The sequence below is a fragment of the Chamaea fasciata genome, unplaced genomic scaffold (assembly GCF_029207755.1).
Source record: "Chamaea fasciata isolate MVZ Bird 193981 ecotype frontalis unplaced genomic scaffold, bChaFas1.0.hap1 SCAF_69, whole genome shotgun sequence".
NCBI lineage: Eukaryota > Metazoa > Chordata > Aves > Passeriformes > Sylviidae > Chamaea > Chamaea fasciata.
This window is the reverse complement of record NW_027094154.1, coordinates 16,723-35,708: the sequence shown is the minus strand read 5'-3', so window position 1 is coordinate 35,708 and position 18,986 is coordinate 16,723. Positions and strand designations below refer to the sequence as shown.

Here is an 18,986-nt window from a genome sequence, read left to right as displayed (position 1 = left end):
TTAAGCCCATGTCCAGCATGAGCCTTGCCAGCCAAGGCTGTCTACCTTGCACCGGGTCTCAGCCATTTCAGTCTTCATCAATTCCCAAGACATTCAAAAAACAGGAGAATTGTATTGATGCATTTCTCATGGAAGGAGGAGATGACTCCAGTACAACTTATGAATAGGGGTGGAGACTCCCTAACAGAAAAACAATTTTACAACCTCTACTACTGACAGAACAGAAGTATGCATATGCAACAAACGGTCAAATGCACAAAAACTCCCCAACTTTCCAGATTTTCTTGGTACACTTTCCTGTCTCAAACTCAGCTCTATGTTATTGCTTCATAGCTGTTCCCAAAGCATTTTAATAGAACAGTAAAATTTTGAAATTCCAGAGTGGAAATCAGGAGGAAGATGGAATCCTCTTCCACAGTTTTTATTTTAGGTTTTTTAAGACTCGATACTGTGTCCAGGGAAGAAATAAAATCTATGTGCGGGGACAGCAGGGATAGAGAGCGGAAGTTTGCAACTGACTTCTCGTTTATTTTAAGAAGTGACTAGGAAGAATATATGGCAGATATATGCGTACATATACACACGCACATAGATATACGTACACACATTAATATTCAAAGATGGAAACAGTATTTCTGTAGAATTTCAAAGATTTAAAATAAAGGTGGAATGAAAGTAATAACACATGACTGTATAAAAACTCCAAGAATATACTTGATTGCAATTCTCATTCCATGATTTAACAACAGTTCTAAATATGCTTGCATGAATTCAGAAAAGACACATTGGTTTGTGGTTTTTTTTGTGTAATTCCTAAAGAACACTGTGAAAATAAAAACTCTAAACTTCAATAGAATTGGAATTGTATTTATTTTGCCTCTTGAACTTTATAACATTCACTACTACTTCCATATCCGAAATAGAGTTGTTTCACAACAGCTTCTGTATCTACAAATCTGGAAACCGCATGGAGTTTCGCATTAAGAAAAAAATCTACTGCTCAGTGAGCAGTCTGCAAAGAAGTAACAGTTCACAGTAACTCTTTCTTCCTTACCCTTCTGTATTAATGCACTGACAAGAAACTCTAACACAACTCCAAAGGAAAGGGCGTAAATTTCACATATAAAATTAGATTCGTTCGTTCGTGCAGATGTTTGGTCTATAGATGAAAACAGTTTCAGGGTAAATACGTGCATATTGCTCAAAATGCTTCAAGGAAACTAAAAATTCAACTGAGACGTACCCTGAGCTATCTAGATTCTTTAATAGTGCAATGTTGCAGAGATGCCTGGTTTCACCCTGGCTTTTGCAAATAAACATAGTAACTACTGACAGAGCTCTTAAATGGCCAACACAGCGCAGTATCATGTGTACTACAGCAGTTCTTGTAGCTTTGCCAAGTTTCTTTCCATCCACCGGATCTTGAGCTGAATTGTGTCAATTGCCTCTTTTACGCAACGCAGTTGAGAACTCTCCTCTGATTTTGACTCAAAAAATGACTTGACCTGTATAACAAGAGTAAAGAAAGAAGAAGGAAATCTTAACTAAAATCAACACTAGCCAGATAACTAGGTTCAGCAGCAAAGACACTACACATGGGACAGGAAATCCATTTTTGAGAATTATTTGTATCTATGCAGTAAGCAAACCTCTCAAAGGAGTTCCGAAAATGCAAGCAAACCATCTTTCATGGATTCAGCAGCAATACCTCATTTGGTTTCAATATATCATTTACCATATCACAAAGCCAACAGAGAATGTGCGGAGTTCTGGAAAAGGAGTCCTATTCTGTGACAAAGAATTGCTTGTTGCAGGCAACCCATTTCATCGTTCTGGAACAGCCCCCACACCCAATCATCATTATAACTGTCAGTGCTAACATTTAAAATACTATTGACCAAACCATTAACGCCTATCTCTACCAAATTATCTGAATGAAAACATTAGACTAAACCGTAAACAATTCTTGTTCCATTAACTTCGAGGCCTTGTCAGGGAAGACAACGGAGTTTTTTAAAAGCTATTAAACACCTCTGGGCTGATCCTCAACTTCTGCAATAATTCTTTGGGATGGCTGAAGGAAAAAACCAGCATAAAGCAATTTTTGTGGCACATTTCATAAACATTTCAGAGATACAGAAAGCATTGCTTGTTTACAAAATCTAGCCAAAATTACATATACATCAAATCATTATTTTGTGAGACAGGGTGTTCCAGTGCTGCACAGGAAAACACAACAGCATCAACCAATAACTGGGTTCAATTCTGCAACACATCTCTGTCACAGACTCAGTATATAATCTCCCACTGTCTATGTACATATTTGTCATGTGTGAGATAGTGAAAGCAACTTATAGATAGATAGATATATAGTAACTTGGCCATGAGGGTGCCCAGCAGAAATGGTGTTACCCAATCACATGGTAGCGATGCTCTGAGAAGGTTCTGACAGTACAAGCACAACAATTTCATAATTCAAGTTCAGCCTAGATTCCACAGTTGGTAACTTTGGCCTATTGTCTTGTATCCATCAGAGAACCTGAGAAATGAAACAAAAAGGATACAGAACCATTTATGTCTTGTCCTCTTCTACTTAGCCCTTGTTACTCCTAAATCTTAGTTCTGGAGTGCTTAAAATGAACAGCAAGAGCTTCTGATTTGAACTGCAGAGCAGAAAAGCCATGGAATCTGCCCTCTCTCTCTCTTATTACAGTTCCCTGCTTTGAAATTAATATATTAACAAATCCCACATAAGGCTCTCCCATTTTGCTATAGGATGGTTAGCCTGTGTTTTACTTCATTTTTCATTAGGTCCCTGACTGCTTTGTGTCCTCAGAGAGATTTTTAGTCTCTTTGCTCTCTTTCTCTCTGAAAGTCATTGAAACATCAGTCAGTCTAGAGTCTGTTACCTATGCAACTCAAGAAAATAAATCTGAATTTTGTGTGATTTTGACAAGACAGCTTTTAAGGTTAAAGGAAAAAAAAAGGCAACCAACAGCCCATGAGGTTTTAAGACACTCAGTTTCCTCAACAGTCAATTTTCTCCTTCTCCAAAAGCTGATGTTCCCCACAGTCACTCATGTACATCAAGACAGCAATAGAGAACACAGGATATCCTTGGTCCTAGTGGTTAATATTCTGAAGTGCCTTTTCATACCATAATGCATTTTTGAAGCTAATGATTGCATAGGACATAAAATACAGAACCTACTCAACTCGGAGGTCAAGAGATGCTTTTGTAGCCACATTTTTGCCATATCACATGGTACACATCAATTTTGTTCACCTTGCCATGCAGTGACAGCCACCTCTCTGAATCTGCCATTACCAGAAAATGTGAAGATCAAAGAGATGAACCACACTGCAGTAAAATGACCTTCAATTTACTATTACATGCACAAAGAGCAGGGTGCATAGGCAGGCATATTTTTCTGGAGGAAGAGAGGCTGTTTTTCCCCCCCAGATCAAGGTTATATTAAGAAATCCTATATTCATTGGATTATCAAAAATTAACAATTTCAGACAGAGCATCATAAAATAATGCTGCTTGAATGATCCAATTGTACTAGGTTCAATATCTGTAAATTGTTAGAGATCCCCCTCCTGACACAAATGTCAGCTGCATTCTCACCCAATCTGACAGGGACTCCAAAAAAAAATAATCTTACCCTCCCCTCCAAGAAGAATTTTACTGGAAGGAACAAACTATATATCGAAAACCTAAATTGTTTGCTGCATGTTGCTGTCTTAGCTCTGAAAAATTATTAACCAGCTGGAAGTGCTAAAGAGGAATAACTTTTTTTCCCCCTATATTACAACTATTAAAAGGTCATTAGTGGCACACAACAGATCAGGACACAGGAAAAAGATTTTTTTATCAGGTTATCATCCCACTGTTAGGACCATACAAGGCAGTTTATCTGGGTACCTTGCCACGGAGTTGACATTTTCTGTCTCAAGCAGCACAGAGAGGCAGCACTGTGAGCAACACCTAGGCCAGTGCCTGGCAGCCTCAAGACAAAGCTTCATCCAAGAGCTGCTTTTCACAGAGCTCCAGGAGCAGCTCAGTGGGGTTAGCAGAGAGACAGCAAACCCGTGGGAGGGTTACTGCCGCTGTCTCCTGCACACATTACATTACGTACACAAGGCTGACGTCTTCTGGCAAGACACAGTGTGACTTCTTGGATGCTTCTGATTTGGTCTGGGACTGGAAGAAAGCCACTTCCAACACAGCACTGTACTAGTATTCCAAGAGACACTGACTACTGTACGTGCCTAGCAGAGACCCAGAAGCAACAGCTGCTAGGATGACTAAAGAATTTACAGCAGCTTAAATTTCAAGCCATCAACAGCACTAGGTGAGGTCAACCCCTTTCTGAATATGTAATTGCCCCTCCTACTCACCCTAGTTTACAAGGCCAGTGAAATACGGGGTCTACCCATAGATCTTAGAAGTTTAGACCTTAGAAGTTTCAATTGATACATTTTCTGCTTCAAGTTACACACTGCCAACAGCATTGATGCAAAAGACAACAATGGCTTCACTCTGGCTTCTGACACTCACAGGGCAATGAAATGACTTGACTAAAATGGAGTTTACAGGGGGAAAAAGACCTCAGGATAAAACGCGACAGAAATCTTAGTCTTAAACAGGCTTTCTCACCTTAAACAGCCACGTGTGAAAAGCTAATCAGAATCAAAACCTCCACGCAAAACAGCAGGTTTTGAGTGCTGCCACTACGATTCAAAACATACTGGAATAGAGGAAAAACAGTCTTTCCATTGTGGTGTATATGAGTCCTTCTCAATAACCAACTGGCCTAAAGACCAGGTAACATGTGGGGAGAAAAAGCTTCCCACTCGATCAAGGTACAAGTTGCCTATGCCAAGTCATGTATCAGTACTCCCTCAACATTTATTTTTATCAAAAGTACCCCATTCTCCTTTTTTACAACGCTATCAAGAGGGACAATAAATTATCCCAGAAAGCTGAGAAGTTAAAAGCTTTTCTTTTCTGTGCTCTGAAATCCTCTCTCTCAAAGAGGCATCAGCACAACTTTTATGATAGTCTAGCAGTATAAAAAGCTGTCCCAAATTTTTCTGTTATCGCCTAATTGAGTACAGCAGCATAATTGTGCAAGGCCAGCTTCAGAAAGTGTTAAAAAACTCTCTCTAAAAACTATGCTATTTAAACTATAGTCTTCATGAAAGATAGCTGTCAGTCCACTGGCTTTTTCCATGGTAAAATTCAATTTACATTCAAAATACCATTGTACCATTTCAGAGCTAGAAATGCAGCAGAACAGGCATTTTGCATCAGCTCATGGCTTATTGTTCAGTTAAAAAAAAAAAAACAGATTTCCATCAACAGTTATAACTAATGTGAAATTTTTAAACAGTAACAGTAGAGCAAGTATGCAAAGCATCCCTTCGAATTAGAAATCTGTAAGAACTAATAGTTTTTTAAAAACACTCCCTTAACTTCTCTATACCCCAAATTCAAACAGCAAATCAAATCCAGTTACAGACACATAAGAACCAGAGAAATAAGGACATGAAACAGTTCATAAAAGCAAAGTCATGCCTTCCAAGAAGATGAGCAGAACAGGGGACAGCTAAAAGGTAAAAGCATTTGTAAAATCACTGTATTTGAATTCTGCAGTGGTCTTGCCAGTAGCACGTTTAAAGCAGCTGCATTAAAGACCAGAACACAGGCAGCACATCAGGCACAAGGTAAACAGAAAAAAAAGCTTCAGCAAGCCAAAAAGCAACTTGTTACACCCTCGAATTCAATTCCTGCTAGTGGCAACTGATCCACTGTTCCAATTTACCATCATTTGGAAACCAATACTAAAATACCTTTTAGTATTCCCCAAGTCCATCACTGTTGATTCGAAATTGAGTTGCCCCTATGCTGAAGAAAGTACAATACAGTTTTATATACTCTGGAAAATCTGCTGTAATCAGGAGCACAAGAGAGTAATTTTTGTCAGTTTAAACCTTTCCTTTCCTTCTGAATTTTACTTTGATTTAATTACTCTTGGTGTTCTACATCATCACTGCCCAATTCTTCAGAGATCTTTAGCCATAAAACACGTGAGGATTAATTTTGGACTCATTAAAAAACAAAAATCAACCCACACTCTACTGGTACTGTTTGCTGGTTTTGGTTTGGGGTTTTCCACCAAATTTTAATTACTAAGGAACCCCAGAAGCATCTATTATTGCATACCAACCCTCTCAAAGAGTTCATGTACGTGTCACAGTGGATGCTGTCAGATTTTTAGGCACTTAGAAAATTGGAAGTGAATATTGATTGGGCAAAAGCCATGTCTTCCAGGACTCTTAAATAGGACTACTTGAACGAGGCCACAGGGAAAAAAAATTATTCTTTTCACAGTGGCATCGTCTGCCAGCAGCCTAAGTATTTAACAGCAGCCCTTTAAAAAACAGAGTAATTCAGGACTGCATGGAAAAGGTTTTTAAGGAGATTGGTAATTGGATGCAAAGCATTAGATCATGAGTGATTCAAGCATAATCCAGCACACTACTGACCTTTAGTGGTTACCATTCAAAAGCCTAAGAAAACATGGTGATGATCTCATTCCTGTCTTTAGCAAGAAGGTATCAATTCCACAAAAGCACAGACACAGCTGGAGTTAATTGTCACTCCTGCTGCCAGTCACCAAGGAGATCATGGATTCTCTCAGGCTTCAGCCTACTCAGACATTGTCTAGACTTTAAAAATGCACATTTTTCTAACTTTAAAACTACAACCTATGAACCCTTCCTCAGACACAAAGACAGCAAGGTGGAAATACTAACATTATCATTCATACAGTCTGGACAAACTTATAATCATTTAGGAAGACTTCTCACAGAAATGGACCTATAAATGTCAGATTTACAGGGGTCACAAGCAACAACAAAACTAAATTTTACAAAGTCTGGATTATATTTTAAGGCTAGCAATCAGACAACAAAACCAATTCTGTGTTACCATAAACAATTAAGCACAGTTTATCTACGAGTCAGAATTATGAAACAATATTTCTGTAATTGCTCATAGGGGTCTTTTGTTCTTGACTGTGGCTCAATCAAGACCAGCTGAACACTTACTAATGCTCTGCTTCTTGAGCTCTAATTCTGCAACCACCTGTACTCATTTATCCTTAAACCAGATACACTGCCAAAGAAAAGTCTGACTGATTACAAGTTTAGGTTAAGTCATTAGCACCAGCTGTATAAATAGCTTGTGTATATGCTCTTAATGATCAGAAGAAAATATCACTCAGCTTCAAAGATATAGCACATAATGATCTGCATTTCTGGATTCTGTCTACAAACTAATTATTTGTTTGGTGCTCTAAGCAATTAGTTCTTGTTACTGGAAATGCTATTCTACATGGGGGAATTCTTTATCATAATATTTTCACCGCTTTGATGGGAGGCTTCTATTTATAGGTTTTTGGGGTTTTTTTGTAAAAGTACATGGAGTTTGCTTGTTTGGATAGGTTTTGTTATTTTTGTGTACTTAAGAGCAATTTTAAAACATTCCCATCCAAAGAAGTGTCATACAACAAAATAGGATTTGAAAGGTTACAAGATCTTCTGTTCTGACTATTACTTTCTGAAACTATTCCAGTAGTGCTTTCACTTGAATATTTCCTTAGTACTGATAGTGTTCTTGTGGCTATCAAAACAAAGCACACAGGATACAATGCTTTCCCATAATTCAGGATGTTCAGTCATGCTCTAAACATTCCTGCCCATTCACAAGGCTCTCATGAGCCACAGGGACATTTCCCACTGCTCCTTACTTGCCCCTGATGCCTTCATGTCTTCTAAATGCTCCCAACATTTAATGCTTTTTACAGCACTTCTGTCAACATCCAAGTCCCATATTTGTATTTAAAGTCATTTTCAACTTCCTTAATATGGAGTTTTCCAACTGACATCTGCAAGTGCACAGTCTCCTGTTTAACTACTGGTCACCACAAATATTTAAAGGAATTCAGGCACGCTTTCTTCAGCAATCCCTTGAAAATAAGAAACCTGGATTATCAACCACAGGCTACAAAATGGCACTGATGATCTGGCTCAGCACTGTGCCCTGAAGGCTGTTGCAGGCAGAGTACTTCAGCAGCAAGATCATCGCCCCTTTTTACATTATCTGGAAATATTTCTTTATCTCAACAGGGAGACAAGCTACACCAAAAATCCACAATTTATTGCCTATTTTCATTGTTTGTCTAACAGTTCTTTTGGTGGCTCTTCCCCAGCATAACATAAATTCCACAAATACGGGAATAATATTTCAAACTGCACCCACTTCTCCTCATACCACATTGCTCCATATTCAGCAAAGCAAACGAAGTTCTGAAGTATTTGAAACAAGACCACTGCCTGCAGGAGCTGTGCTAGGGTACTACTGGTGCCTAAGAGAATCTAAAACTCCCTCAGAATAATGTCACTGCCCAAAAACACCTGGATTCCATTCAAATCTTCCCTAATATGTTACCAAGCCCTACAAGATCAGATGCTACTTAGATGTGAACGTTCCAGTGTGTTACTCATTGCTCAAATTGTGACTGAACTTCAATCACAATTGAATCTGAGTGTTTTCAAGCCTCTATTTCCTCACTCGTATTTCCATAGAGAAATTTAATTTCTGCTGGAATCTACTACATTTTTTCCAAAGGTAGATAGAATATTGGTTCCAACCAACTTGGAGCTGAAGTAAAGAAGAACACTGGAAATACTTTAAGCAACTGCAGATGGCCTTCAGGACTTGTGTACAAATACTCCTGGATCATTCAAGGAAGTATATTAATTCAAGACCTCTGGAAAAAGGTACCAGTTAAAATGTCTGCCATGTCTCCTGGCAGTCATCAGGTGTATGTTTGGTGGCTGCTTGCTTGACTTCAGCACAAGGAAGAGTTGGCATTTTTAATTTACAAGCTGCAGGTAAACTTTGAAGATGTTACTTGCTGTTGGTAATATTGGCTGTTAAATTTGCTCTCTTCATACCTGCTTCTTTCTTCTCCACCTTGCCCCACACAGGGGAAAAAAACCAAAAAAACCTACCTAGGTGCTCTTCAGAGAGGAGAGACTAAATCACAAACACTTCAGGGCAGGAAGCTTGAACAGCTTAAGCTCTTATTTGCAAGTTCTGTAAATGCTATTTCATACAACTCAATATATTCGTCACCCCACCTTTTCCACAGGCAAACACTGTATCCATCCCTCCAACCCTGAAGCCCACCAGGGGCACTCTGGTATCTCTGCCCCCATCTTGAGGAGCAACAGACTCTGAAACATTATTTTTAAGGAAACTGACAATTATACACACAGCATACGCTGTTTGCCTCTGCAAGTTATAGCTAACATTTCTATTTTTTCCTCTAACAATAAAGTGTATACTACATTTATATAAGAAGAATATATAACCCAAGAGTGCCAGCTGCAGCCCCACAAAGCCACCAAAAGTTTATTTTGTCTCACAAAAGAAAGCAAGCACCTTTCAGAGGCACCATCATTTCCTTCTCTCCTGGATACAGATCCCTTCAGGCAGATTTGGCACACACGGTTGCATTAAGAGGACAAGATGGAGCAATTCTGTCAGTGCAGCAGATTAAAAAAAACCTGCCACCAAGAGGCTTTATTCCAAAGGCAATTCTCCTCTGATTCACGAAAGATCTGTCTACCATACAGCCAAGCAGAGGTTCCCAGATGGTGCTGGCAAAACAATCTCCACTTTCTCCCAACAGCACAGCAGCATGTTGATCTCTAGTAGAAACTATTTCCAGTCCTGATCCCTTTGCTATCAGTTCTGTAACATGCACTGCTCTGATTAAATAAATAAAAGCCTATCAACCACCAGCAGTTTCAAGACTTACCTGAAGCTCTCCTACTCTTAGGGAAAAAACCCCATGAAGTCAGCATTTAAAACCAAGATAAAGTGCTTGGAATTATATCTCTTTCTTAATGACAGTCCCACTATTCCTTAAAGTTTGGGGAAGTTCTTTAAAGCAGCAAAATGTTTTTGGCCAAGTGATCAATAGTTTGCTCCAGTACAAGACAGGACTAACACTGGACAGGTACCTCTAAAGTCACCAGAAACCAGCAGATTGCAGTTGGCTTCTCTCACAGACACATCTCTAAGCAAGCTTGGCTTCCAATTCCAGTCTCCTCCACCCTGGGATCCACACATGAACAAATGGACTAAGCAGCATTGCTCAAATCCTGCTGCACTTGCTTAACCTCCATAAGATTTCCCAAGAGAGCTTTACTTTGTGTCAGTTCTGCTCTCCTTCAATCCTGAAGCTCTTCTGCAAGTTTCTGCTCAAGAATTAGCACAGACCACTCAAAAAATCAAAACACAGGAACTCAGAAATATTTCAACAATTAAGCTTTCTTCTGGAGTAGAACCAACCATATAAATCATACAATTAGAATATTTCCCTGATTTTTATTTTAAACTTTAAAAAAAAAATCCACACTAATAAAAGGACCTTAATACATTGATAAAGTATTTACCAGGTCAATGAATAAAAAGATCGAAGTTTCTCTCAAAGGAGAAAAAAAAACAACCAAACAAATCTAGGTGGGAGATAATAGGCACAAGACCCTGTGACACATTTTATGTCTTGAAGAAAAGACAATGGGGATGTTCGGACAAGTATTTATCAGAGCAAATCCTACAGTGGCCTCTGAGGATAAAGTCAAATTTTTTAGATGCCAGCTAGTCAGTAACTCATTGAAACTGTTAAAAAACTGAACTCAAACTGAACTCTTGCAAAAGCAAGATTTGAGAACTGTAGATATACTATCAAATTTCTACCACGTGAAACCTATTTTGATGGCCACAACCAGCAAGACACATTCCCTAATGCATACATTTGTCACACTCAGATTTGTTACATCAGGTGATTTAAAGTGATCCTGCAGAAAAACTGGTTTGTAAAGACAGCAGACAAGAAAAACTCAGAGGCCACAAAGAGCAGAAGAGGAAAAAGTGAACTTGCTAATGATAGTTCAGTTCATGCACTTGTGTATGCAGACCCAGCCAAGCCAACAGAAGGTGAATGAAAAATCTGAAAGCATAATTGAGCAAACCTTCAAAAATATCTATCACTTAAGAGACCAATTTCATATGCACATGATGCTGAAAATTTAGAAGAATCAAAATAATTGAACACTGAAGCAGGAGGATAAGAGTCCATACCATTGACACAAGATCATTTTTTCGTCATAAAACAATGGCAGAAATGTCTTGTATTAAAACAATTGTTTTCTTCAGGACTTCTAAATTGCACTAAATATTAACCTTCCTAAAAATGCACAATGGCAAACCCAAATAAAAAAAACTTGGGACAAGAAAAAACAGTGATATATATGAACACAGTTCAACAGACCTCCATAGGCACTCTTATGTTTCAGAATTGAATTCATATTGACTATCCATATACATTAATTTGAAGTCCCAGCTTTAGTCTTTCATACAAGTTCTACTTCTCAGTATTTTTAATGAGGAACTAAGATCTTAATAAAGCTATTAATTTCATTGTATCAGAAAGTCCTTTGCCTGCTGCTCATTTTCTCTACAGCTGTAGCCATGCATGAGTACGCCTAGCATGTGCATCTGCGTATTTATATTTACACTCGGAGTGCTTAAATATTCATCTGCAGTTATGTATTTATGTACACAGCTAAAACCACATAGCTATGTTAGACCTGAAGTGATGTATTTTAATGGGGGTCAAATCCTCAATCCATGTTGGGATTTTCTGCTATTTAAGAAAAACAGGCTCTGGAGCATTTGACCTTTTTCTCCAAGAGCAAGATAAAATGTCCCAGATGTCCCAAATTCTTGAATGCATTGTTTGTATCTCTTGTAATCCAGGTACCTGAGCAAAGATAACCCACCTTACATGGATACCTCCCAGACTGGCAGCAAAGTGCTGTCATCTTACTAACCAATATTAAAAGCAGGCTACTGCATGAGGCTGCCAGAGAGGCTGAGGCAGTGCTGTTACATCTCACATTTCACACTTGGTTTGCTACAAGAAGCAACAAAAAATAGTATTTTTGGCTCACCAATATCAATAGGAAAAGAGCAAGTGCTTTCCATAAAGAAGGATTCTCACCTGACACCAGGAGCCCCCTGAAATCTTGGATACAATCAAGCTCTATGAAATACACTGCTGATATACCTTGCAGGTAAGACAGAATTTTACACCAATCTCAGTTTCCCATCTTAATACATTCTCTTTGCTGTGACAGGTAATTATGCAGAGCAGGACAGCCCTCTGAATCGCTGTCTTGGAAAACAAACATCGCTTTAATTAACATAACCAGTACAACAAAACATTTTCTAAACTTGCACTCAAGACAAAAGATGCCCTTCACAAAGACAGCAGCTGGAGGGCATTGAGAGGATTTTTTGGACTTGGGGGACAGGGACAGAGCAACATTACTTGTCTGTTTTCAGTTTTGTGCAGCTCCTCATCTGGTTCACCACCTATCTTATCTAAACAGTTCTTATCTGACCTTTTTTGCCTTCTCTTGAGACAGACAGCAGGACTCCGTTACTGCTAAAGGAAAAAGAGCTGCCTGGTATCTCTAAAAACACAGATTCTCAGAAAGAAAAGAACAGTCGAATGCATCAAACAAGAACACTTTATTCCTTCAATAATGCTTACGTATTTTCACTTTTTCAAAGTCTCCAAATAAAGTTTAGAAATCAAACACGTCAATGCTACATTCAAATATTTCTCTCTTCTAACCTAAGCCAGAAAAAAAAAAAAACAAATCAGGAAAAGAAATCCTTATTTTTACTACAAAAAGTCTCGGTTTTCCACATGAGAAGCCACATTCTCAACAAACAGATGCCAGAAGAGTCAACATTCTTGAAGACGGTTAAAGTGAGCTGTCAAATTACCTTCCGTCCTCTGAGGATGTGCACTACGCTGCCAGCATGTTTCCAGCTCTCACATTCAGAGTAGGAGAGCCAGGACTAAAACATCTGCTGAGCCTAACAAGGTCCCTGTCACATCTCTGTGATAACACGTTGCTCATGTCTATCATGTAACACAGGCAGAACATATTCTCCTGGTTTTAGTCCCTTAGATTCCTCGGTCTAAGCAAGAAATTGGCAGCCTGCCAGGCTTCCTATGGACCATTCTGGGGTGGGACCACCAGGTAAATCTCCCCGAGTCAGGTCATGATATCCTAAAGAGAGACACTGCCCTCCTTCCCCATGGATAAATGGGATGATGAGCAGTGCAGCAGGAGCAGGAAGCTCTGCTAAGTTTCCACCACTGCCATGCATTTTCTCTTCACTAAACATCGATTTACGTGCAGGAAGAAAGGCTCCCCTAATAGAACCCGTTCTTTTGATGGCAACCAAGAGGGAAATGGGCAAAAAATACCTTGAAACTATACCAGTTTCAAGCTATTATTAACTGGCAGGCATACACTGACAGTAGGAGAGATGAGGTGGCAAGAGGACTTTCAATAGCCAAAGAGCCCTTTCATCATCTGACCAGCTTCATCTATTGTATTCAAATAAGTGTTAAAATACAGAGAAATCACACATATCTAGTGCCTTTACAAGGAGTATCCAGGTGCAGATTTCTTTCTGCACGTGACTAAATTTAATGCATCCTTGCCATGTACAAAAAAAAAAGCCTTGTGAAATGAGAGGTGCTAACATTTTCTAACAGATGGGATGACATTACAGAACAGAATCCTTTTTGTTACTCATGAAAACAACATGCTCTTGGTGCAATTGATTTCACACATAAACGGCAAGAGTTTCAAAGCCCAACATCGCTATTTTGGGCCAGTTAGTAGAAACCCATTTCTAAAGCTGATATCAGCTCTGACAATTAATTACAAGCTCAAGATCAAGCATGTCCAATCCTTGGGAAATCCCTAGACATCAATCAGAATGACTCCTGAGGGCCTCCACAGAGTTCAGAGCAAGTATTCTCTCTTTTGGCAGATCATCTTTCAGTGCCTCTGAGCTGCACAGATTATCAGCAGGAATATTTTATGGAATAATATCAAGGTAAATAGGGCCAGGAGGTGTACAATTTCCTGAGTTTAGGTTCAACAGACTTGCCACAGGTAAATAACTGCTCACTTAGGCAGTTATACATATTACAGCCTGGTGAGGGGTGGGGAAACCCTCACAAAGGAGACTAAAACACACTGCAGGCCAAACTGCAATTCCACCAGTCCGCACCTGCAAAACTCATTTTCCCACAACCCTGCTCAGCATTCCATAAAGACTCCTAAGGAATTTATGCAGCACCAGTACAAGTTGACAAATACATGAAAAACATTTTAAAAAAAATAACTATTATGTCATGATGTTCCTCATGCTGATCTGAGTCAGGGTAAGAGCTGAAGGGCATTTCCTTGTGAGCTGACAGGCCCACAGAAATAACCCAGCCATGACTGTCCCCAAGGACAACAAATGGGGCAGACCCCACTCTTCCAAGCAGGCTGAGCTAATCAACAGATCTGCACATCTACTGCAGAATCTGCATAAGAAATCGATTGAAACCATGTGTTGTTATGGATTCATTCTGCCAAAAAATTAACTGTGACAGGTTGGCACGGTAATGACTTGAACTTTTCCACAATACCATGAAGTACTGATGCTTCTGGAAAAACAAAGTAGATTCTGATGTACCATTTAGCCTTCCTAGAAAGAAACCACGCCAACAAGATGAGGTAATCTTGAAATTGCCATCTCCAAGCTTCCTAAAACTGGAGAGAAGGTTTGAAATCTATTCGGACTCTGATTAAACTCAGCAATCAACACGGTAAAAAAGTATATTAAATAGAGCTTTTAAATAGACAAACTGCAACAGTATTTACTTATTTTCTTCTATTTCTCCTCCCTGGAATCCAGTACTCAGGCAAACTTCTCACTTCTACAACAGCATATTGACTTTTTGACACTATGATCATTAAAGTCAACGTGGAAAATACATGCCCAAATAGAAAATCTAGATGCTGAAAGGAATATCAAGCAAGTCAAATCCAACTTCTAAAAATAAAATCCTCAAGAATATTTTCCTTCTGTAAAACAACAGAACTTAGACCAGATTTTACTCACCCACAGACTCTGCAAGCTCAGGTGTCGTTGCTTTACACTCACTGTGTCAGGTTCTCCTACCACCAAGCCCAAAGGTGCCACAGTGAAGGAGCTCTGGAACTTGCTGCTCTGATGAAGGCACTTGGTCCAACTGCAGTATCCACTCTGTCTAACTGAAACCTTGACTGATGCCAGCTGCACCTCATTTGTTCCATCACCAGGTTTTCCTGAAGAGTAGCACTCACCCTCCAAATTTTAACCCTGTAGGGGCGAACAAAAAGCATGCACAGCTGAGTTTCAGAAAATACAAATACTCACACAAAGCAACATTTTCAACTCCAAGAGTGTTTAGTATGACACACTTAACTACCTCCAGTACCTAAAAGATCTGTATTGAAAAATCTGAGCCATGTTACTAATTTTAAGTGGACACTAAAAAACCAAACCCAAACATTAACATGCAACATGTCCTGGCTCTCTTAGCACTGCATTGGCCATAAACACACAATAATTATGATTCCAAAGATTTCTCAAGGTTTCCTGGGTTTTTGTTGTTCCTACAAGTATCCCAGCTTGTTTTTACTCACTGTACCAGTCTCAGGTTGTAAACACAAGTGGGCTGTGACTCTCCCATGAGCAAGTTTTTTCATGTATTTGCAAAACTGACCGCACGAACGTGGTTACAGCTGCTCACATGCTCTACTGCCTACACACACTGAAATGCCAAACAATTAAGGAAGGCTCCAATGAATTCTCAAGATTTGGGATGCTTTTTAAGAGCTATTTCAAAAAATAACTAAAACCAATATTTGTTGATGCATTTCCTACCACGTAATTGTACTAGAGCCCGTTGAAGAGACAAATTTGAGGGGTTTTTTTAATGCCTTAACTTCATACTTGTACAGCAATCTAAACTGAAAAGCATCAAAATATACCACGTGGAATCACTAGTGCGACAACCATGCCAAAAACAATCTCTGCTATCAATCTTCAGCAGCCAGCTCCCACTTTTTTACCCTGTTTTATAAACCATTTCTTCTCACAGAGTCACTGCCAGGCCCTCACTTTGAGTCTACTGTGTTTGACAGATCAGCTACAACATTTTTCTTCTGTAAAACAACAGAACTTAGACCAGATTTTACTCAGCCACAGACTCTGCAAGCTCAGGTGTCGTTGCTTTACACTCACTGTGTCAGGTTCTCCTACCACCAAGCCCGAAGGTGCCACAGTGAAGGAGCTCTGGAACTTGCTGCTCTGATGAAGGCACTTGGTCCAACTGCAGAGTTTCCACTCTGTCTAACTGAAACCTTGACTGATGCCAGCTGCACCTCATTTGTTCCATCACCAGGTTTTCCTGAAGAGCAGCACTCACCCTCCAAATTTTAGTCCTGTAGGGGACAAAATTAAATTATATAAAAATATACAATGAACATCTATATTATTTATAAACTGAAGCATTTATGATTTATTTAGTGAAACTGTAAAGTTTAGCCCTCTAGGGGCTAAAATTAAGGGGACAACAAGTAGAAAGACAAGAGAAGCACGGTCTGTCCAAGAAGTAAAAATCACTCAAGGCCCATCAGGAGTTTGAAAGTTTCCCTCAAATAGTAAAGATCACACAAGCAAAACAGAAGTCTCCAAAGTATCTAACAGAATCATTTTTGTAGAGATTACATCAGTAGATCCACCATTTAATTAATTCATTAACAGGTGCTAAAACCCCTCCTTTATCTGTCCAAAGACCAATCATGCACAGAAAAGAGGAACATATGGAAATGAAATAGAGTCTTGCAACATGCAGGCATGTGGGAGACAGACCTTTTGGGGATCCCGAAGGTGGCAGCACAATTACTAAATTACCTAAGCAAGAGTCAGCCGCCAAAAACTCCTGGGGAAGCACCACGGCCCAGAGCTGCCCCTGCCAGTGTCACATGGGACAGCTGCAGCTTGTTTGGAGGAATACCTAAAGGTGATCCACCCAGAAGGAAAGGGATCCTGCTTTAAGAGAAGTCTCTAGTTCTTAAAGGATTGCTGAAAGTAAGAGTACGTTTATTTGTATGTTTTACGCTTAATACTTGCTTGAATACCCCTCCAAAAATGTTGTTAATCTGATAACTAAGAACGTGCCATTAAAAAAAAATGGCATGTTTTTGTCTCTTTCTTTCAAAAGTCAAATATTCCTTGTTGTTTAATGGAAAAGCTGGCTCCTCTCCAAACACATCCTGTGAGGCCTTTTCCAGTGAAGCAGTGTGCATAATGATAAATGAAAAAGGGAAAGGTTCTTGCAAGTATTTTTATCTGTAGTATGCAGGGGTTGATCTGTTACACCCAAAAATTATTTTCAACTTAAACAATTCACCTTTGCCAAATCCCTAACTGACTCTAAAACTCTAATAGGTACACACAACATTTCTTGTGAATAAGTTTGCAACAAATCCTACAAGTTCACCCTCAGGAAAGGTGGCAAACACCCCAAGGGAGTATACAACACACAATATACACTCCTTGGAAGCGGAGGGAGTGAGATTTGTTCTTCCTCCTTGTCTTGGTTTGGGAAGACAGGTATCTGCCAGGTAAAATTACAATCAGAGGCTCTTTGGCAAAGATTTGGGAAATAGGAATAGCAGTTCTTTACTAGTATGTAATACAAAGCAAACAAACACAAAAAACTCCCCCCCCCCACCAAACAACTGCAGCATTAATAACAAACGACAACAGTACCAAGAACCTCGAGGGCTTTGTTTCACAAAACCCAGGGCAGTTTGGTTTCGCTGTCCCTGCAGGATCCTCAGAGCACCAAGCTGGAACAGTGGAAAAGTCCCGGGCTGGTCGCTGGGATGGCAGGGTGTCCCGGCAGGCAGGGGCAGGATGTCCCGGCAGCGCAGGGGGTGCAGGGTCACGCTGCAGCAAGAGGAGCAGCGCCGAAGGAGCCGAAGGCGAGGCAGGGCCTGGACCAGCTCCTGCAGGTGGCCGGGAAAACTCAGGATTCAGGCTGAACTGGTGATAGTAGATTTCCCAGGACTGGATCCCTTTGGCCACAGTGAAACTCCTCCAGCCAGCAACAGCCGTTCTCTGCTCGGCGTGCTCTGCGGCGGCTGAGATCCTCGAGGAGCGGCAGACACGCGTCTCCCCGAACGCCGGAGAAAGAAAAGCACGCAGCTGCCTCAAGCTTTGTCTTTTACCTGCGTTATCTCCCCCTTCCACCTTTGTCCACCTCTTTGTTTCGGTTAAGTACTCTCTAGTATCCAACACTTGGTCTCCTTGGTAACGTGTCGGGAAAAAATTCTTTAGAGAAAGAAGGAACAAACCTAACCCCCAACACTCCTCCTACTGTTTTTGCCAAGAGTGAGGGAGTCCCAAGAAACCATTTCAACACTTCAAGGAATGTCTCACATGCCAGGAAAGGCTCTGACACACTGACTGAAAACACTGGGAGGAGGGAGGACACACAACACATCAGCCAACGCAGATTTTCAGCTGCCTTGGACATTATTCCTTCACAACAGCCACAATCTTTTTCCACAGACATTCTCCCCAGGTAAAAATCCAGGCGTGATGGTGAAGGGGCTAATTCTTTACCCTGTTTAGAATCAGTCAGAGAACTTCACTGTGTTTGTGACTCGTGCTCTCTTCACTTGAAAGAGCTCCCACAAGACCTTGAAGGACAACTTGCTTCAACTGCCAGGAGGTCAAACTTGATAAAACCTTCAATATTGTCCTTTCCGGTGTATTTCCTTATCCTCCTGCCCTTATGAGATCTGCCTGTACTGCAGGACCAGCTATCTGCTCTAACAACATGGTTCTTGTATGAAAAATACAAGCCAAAATAGAAAATCTAGATGCTGAAAGGAATATCAACCAAGTCAAATCCAAC

The 18,986-nt window shown here is 40.0% G+C and overlaps 1 long non-coding RNA gene across 1 annotated transcript; it reads right to left on the bottom strand.

Moving 5' to 3' along the window:
- Window positions 1-851: 851 nt before the first annotated feature.
- Window positions 852-16,375, bottom strand: LOC136304303 (uncharacterized). Its single transcript, XR_010724466.1, has 3 exons — window positions 16,301-16,375; window positions 15,134-15,373; window positions 852-1,505 (listed from the first exon to the last, which is right to left on the bottom strand). It is a non-coding gene; the product is annotated as an uncharacterized lncRNA (long non-coding RNA).
- Window positions 16,376-18,986: the final 2,611 nt, after the last annotated feature.